Below are 6,078 nucleotides of genomic sequence, written 5' to 3' on the forward strand. Positions count from 1 at the left end.
TATTAGGAATGCTTAATTTTATTACTTTAGCCATTTATTTTTTCTCACAATTTAATTTTATTTCATTTTTTTTTCTCTTGGCAGGCTTTTATAGTTTATGACTAAAAGAAACCCGTTGGGACCATTACTTTTTGACGAAGAAATCAATCGTATAGTTTACAGAAATCAAAGAGAAATAAGGCGCAGCTTAAGATACACGGAGAACAAGCAAGAAGACGATACTCAACCCTCGATCGAAGACATGGCTGAAAACCAAGGCAATCAGCTACCTCCTGCAATTGGGGTTAATCAAAATCCCGCTCCACGTACTATGTATGATTATGTTAAACCTTCTCTAACAGGAACTGAATCTAGCATAGTTAGACTGGCTGTAGCTGCAAATACTTTTGAACTGAAACCTAACACAATTCAAATGATACAACTGTTTGTTCAGTTTGATGGTTTGCAAGATGAAGATCCCAAAGCTCACTTAGCAAACTTTCTGGAATTTTGAGATACATTTAAAATCAATGGCGTTTCTGATGATGCAATTCATCTTCGGTTATTTCTTTTTCATTAAGGAACAAAGCTAAATAGTGGTTGAACTCGTTACCACGAGGGTCAATTACTACTTGGGAACAAATGACCGAAAAATTTTTACTAAAATACTTTTCACCGGTTAAAATGGCTAAATTACGTAATGATATCTCTTCTTTTGTGCAGAGGGATTTAGAAACACTTTATGATGCATGGGAGAGATACAAAGACTTACTGAGAAGGTGCCCTCACCATGGGTTACTGCTTTGGCTTCAAGTACAAACATTCCACAATGGTCTGGATCCCTCAACTCGGCAAATGGTTGACGCAGCTGCTGGCGAAACCATCAACAATAAAACACCAAAAGATGCCTATGAGTTTATAGAGGAGATGTCACTGAATAACTATCAGTGGCAAGTTAAAAGGACAAAACCAATGAAAAAAACCGGCATTTATAACGTCGACTCAGTTACTATGCTGTCAAATCAGGTAGAACTTCTCAATAAAAAATTGATGGTTTACTTGTCTCTACGCAGGTACATCCAGTAATGAGGTGTGGCCCAAGTGGAGGAGGTATGCATACAGAATATCAACCCTTCAATCCCACAACCGAAGAGGAACAAGTCAACTATATGGGTAACAATAACTTTAGATCTCAAAATAACCCATACAGTAATACTTATAATGCAGGTTGGAGGAACAACCCAAATTTCTCCTGGGGTGGTCAAGGGAATTAAAAGCCACAAAATACTCAGGGTTTTCAACAGCCATCTTATCAACAAGAGAAGAAACCAAACCTTGAGGAGATGCTCTCAAATTCATATCAGTGTCAGAAACCAGTATCCAAAATACCGAGACAGCAATTAAGAACCAGCAAGCATCGATTCAAGGTCTCGAAACTCAAATAGGGCAACTTGCAAAGCTAATCTCTGAACGCCCACAGGGTACTTTACCTAGCATTACAAAGACCAATCCCAGGGAGCAACTTCATGCTATCGCTGTGCAGGATAATGAAAAGCTAGATGAACCAGAATCACAACAAGACAACGCGATTAACAAAGGTCGAGAAGAGGTAAGCAATGATGATCCTAGACAGGTAAGTACGAATTATAAAACTTGTATGCCATATCCTAATGTGATGAAGAAAGACAAAATAAAAGAACAATTCGGTAAGTTCACCAAACGCTTAAAGAACTTACATATTAACTTACCCTTTATTGAAGTTCTTTTGCAGATGCCCAACTCAGTAAAATTCTTAAAGGAACTTCTGACCAATAAGCGAAAGTTGGATGCTACATCGCATGTGGACCTCAATGCAGTCTGCTCAGCTATTCTAAAGAAGAAGCTACCTAACAAATTGAAAGATCCAGGGAGTTTTACAATTCCTTGTTTAATTTGTAGTTTATCTGTGAATAATGCTTTAGCTGATTTTGGGGCAAGTATAAATGTTATACTTTATAAAATGTTTAAACGACTAGGTCTCGGTAAACCCAAACAGACAAGGATGAGCATTCAATTGGCTAACAAAATAGTTAGATTTCCTAAGGGTATTATTGAAGATGTTCTCGTTAAAATGATAATTTATTTACCCAGTAGACTTTACCGTCTTAGACATGGATGAGGATAACGAGGTACCTTTAATTTTAGGACAACCCTTTTTAGCAACTACCAGAACCATTATTAATGTAGGTACAAGAGAGCTAACACTTCGTATAGGTTACGACGCAGTAACACTCCAAGCACGCGACTCAGTCAAAACCCCTAATACTCAAGATAATGCTATAAAACCTGTCGATGATAAAATTAATATTCAATCGTCCTTGCAGGAACCTCCTCGAACGAAGACAACAGAGACAGTGCACTACTATCATGTAGAGAACAAGACGTCCATGAGGAACGAAGGCTGCAAATAGAGGAGCTAGATGAATGGCGAACACATAAACCGAAAACACGCGATAAACCGAAATTACGCCAAAACGAGCTGATACCTCTTCAATCAACTTCAAAATGGAGATAAAGTGTTGTTAGATGCTGCAGATCCCACATTGTCACTACCACACCGAATGAAGAAATCCTCGTACGGTACTCAGCATTTTCCCATTTGATACAGTGGAGGTGAGTCATCCCAAGTTCGGCACTTTTAAGGTAAACAACACCCGTTTAAAACCTTATTTTTAGATTGATAGTTGAAACGAGGAGTATAAACTCCTCGAACCACCATGATCATTCAACAGAGAGGTAAGTCGAGCTTAGACTATAAATAAGTGTTTCTCGGGAGGCAACCCGAGCACTAACATATTTTGATTTCTTTATTTTTAATTTCTAACACTTTAAATCACTAACTTTATCTTTGAATTGCAAAGTTTTTCAGCACACACGGCCAGGCACACGGGTGTGCCTAAGGCCGTGGCCAAGCAGGGGAAGAGATATGGCAGTGCGATACGGCTGTGTGGAAGCAAGGCATGATTTCCCCAAAACACAGGATGCGATAAATCCCCACGGTCGTGCGACATGGTCGTGGGCGAACTTGATAGGTGAACACGGGCGTGGGAATAAATAAAAAATAAAAAAACACAGGCGTGTTAGGGACAAGGCTCGATTCTATTTCTTCGACACGGGCGTGCAACACGCCCGTGCCGTTAAGCCATGGACAACAATACACAGGCATGGTATCCTAACACACGGGTGTGGGAGAAGCGAACCACGCCAGACACGGCCGTGCGACATTGTCACGTAGCAACACGGCCTATACATATGGGCGTGCGAGAAGACCGTGGGCAACATCTTAATTTGTGAAAAACACGGCCGAGCTACGGCACACATGGACGTGTGCTCCATCCGTGCCACTTGAAAAATTGGAATAATTATCTTATTTTATTTCATTTATTACGTTTTTAAGATTCATTTGTTTTCCTTTTAAAAAAACAAAACGGCTTACATTTAGAGTCCAGCTTGCCATCCAAAGTATTTTCAATACTCGATCTCACTAATCCAAGGATATCATCCGTTCTTAATATAGGAAGTTTCACTATCCCCTATTTATCTTATACTCTAATATATCTTTGTACATTGAGGGCATGTACATCTTAAGTGTGGGGGGAATATTTATTTATCATTATCAGAATAATCCCTGATTTATTACCTTGTTGTCTTGAAAGCTCTCATATCATATTTAGGATAAATTTTGATTGATTTATGATTTTTGATTGATATATCTTAAATTAAAACATAGGCATTTATGCTTTGATTGTTTAAACTGTAAGACATTAGAGAATCAAGCATGATGAGTTGATTTTAAATACAAATCTTAGGCTGTTTCCCCAAGTCTAGGTATTACTTTGAACTGGAATTCACGAGTCTAACTTCAAAAAGCCATAATTTTGTGAGATTTTTGAGCCTTTGAGCATCTATTCATCTTTTCATGGTCACTTTTATTATTTCTTTGAGTGCGTCAGTATGAACTGTTATTCTAGAACTTTCTTGATTATGCATGTCGAGACCACACCATTTGATTTGATATATCAATGATTAAGGCACTTAGGATTAACCCACTCATGTCATGAAAAGCCTAGCTCCACGACTAACCTCTAGTAAACCCCTTGAGCCTAACAAACCATTTCTTGTATTACCCTTCATATTAACCTTTAACCCATTATTGTTGAAATCCCCTAAATTAATCCCTATTTTTGTCGAGATTTGAGTTGAATGGATTGCCTAGCTATGTTTTGTTCTTGATATTTAGTCTATATTATTTAACTTGTTCTTAAAAAAAGAAAAAACTATGTATGCATATCTGTAATTTCATATTCTGAGAGAAGCTCTGTTGTACGCAAGTGAAGATTAACTCCTTTTCTAGTTAAAGCAACTTTTCAAGTCAATCTCGATTCTAACCCTTTCTTTCAGCTTGTGACCACACCCCTAACCAAGCCTCATTACAACCCTCTAAAGACCTTTTGATTGATGTATCATCTTAAATTATGGTGGTGGAGATTTGATTTTCATGCAAGCCTATGGTAATGACTTTCCATTATTGACTATTGAGTGCTTCCTTTATAGTCCTTAAAACACCTCGAGTGATTTGAGTGAATCTTTAGTAAGGATGTAAAACTCTGTGATATTCTGATTAAGGTAATTACTTAGATGAGGGAAGACACCTATGTTTTCAGAATAAAATGCTCAACTTGGAATGATTGAAACTTTTATGTTCTTTTAGTTAAATTCTCAATGTATGATTACCTATGGATCAATTTGAGATATTATTGATAGAAATTATAAGTTGAACAGGATTATTTTGATTATGAGTTGAGATTTTCTTGAGGATAAGCAAATACTTAAGTGTGGGAGTATTTGATAAACCGTAATTTATACATATTTTTCCCCCATGTTTAATGCATTTTATGGATGATTTTCCATTAGAATTGGTGATTCGATGCTCCTAATGCTTTAATTCATGTTTTGCACTTAGGAGAGCATATGAGAGCGAAAGGAACGAGAAACAGGCCAAAAACTGAGAAAATGGGCCAAAGTACGAAATCAACACGGCCTAGACCTCCTCATGCGGGCAGACCACACGGTCGTGTCAATCTGGCAGATTGGAGCACGACTCACACGGGCGTGTCCCTGCCGAACCCAAGTTAAGTCCAATTTGAAAAGGCCACTTTTAAGGCTTCTAGGCATTCCATAGCCTATAAATACACCCTAGAAAAGGAGAAAAAAGGGAGACAGAGAAGAGGGGTAAGGAATTACCCCAAGGAAGCCGATTGATCCATCTCAGAAGTTGGATTCATCATCAAGACTGAAGATCTCTCCTCAATTTCCCTTCAGGAGTTTTGGGTTTTCTTTATGTTTATATTCTTTATTCTTCTGAGATGTTTTCTTATTTAGTTATGAACTAATCCCTAAATACCTAAAGGGAATTAAACTAAGATGAATCTTGTTATTATTTTCTGAATCGTATGATAAATATTTAACTTGTTCTTAATTATGTGTTCTTAATTCTTGCTTTGATATCCCAGGATACTGATTCAGACATGCTCTTATTCAGAGGAGGAATAGACCATGTCTAAGAGTATTTTTGTCATAATTAAGCAGAGTTGTTTGCGTGCCTAGAAATAGGGTGACAAATTTTGCCGGATTAGGGTGAAACCTAATAAGGGGATCCATAAATCGATTTAATGTAACCTAGAGTGTTAATTAGAGAAAAGTCTGGTTATTCAATCTAGGGATTAGACGTTATTAGTCTTGAATAGGCATAATAACATAACTTAGGATCTCTACGAACAGTTGAATGAATAAATCGTCCGATTCGGAGCCAGAATAACAAGTAAAGTCTAGTGGATTTTCCTTAGGTTTGTCTTAAGTTAATCGATTTTTCCTAAAAGCAATTTCCCAATTCTTTTCTCTGTGCATTCTTATTTAGATAATTATTCATTAAAACAAAACCCTATTATTCTAGGCTAGATAATAAAAAGACAGTTATTACTAGTACTTTGGTTTCCTTGGGTACGATATCCTGGTCTTGCCATTACTATGCTATTGTTTGATAGGTGCACTTGTCTTTTT

At 37.3% G+C, this 6,078-nt stretch overlaps 1 non-coding gene across 1 annotated transcript; it reads right to left on the minus strand.

Annotated features, from left to right (window-relative positions):
- Positions 1-669: 669 nt before the first annotated feature.
- LOC121204160 (small nucleolar RNA R71) lies at positions 670-776 on the minus strand. Its single transcript, XR_005899088.1, has one exon. It is a non-coding gene; the product is annotated as a small nucleolar RNA R71 (small nucleolar RNA).
- Positions 777-6,078: the final 5,302 nt, after the last annotated feature.

Source organism: Gossypium hirsutum, chromosome A07, assembly GCF_007990345.1.
Source record: "Gossypium hirsutum isolate 1008001.06 chromosome A07, Gossypium_hirsutum_v2.1, whole genome shotgun sequence".
Classification (NCBI taxonomy): domain Eukaryota; kingdom Viridiplantae; phylum Streptophyta; class Magnoliopsida; order Malvales; family Malvaceae; genus Gossypium; species Gossypium hirsutum.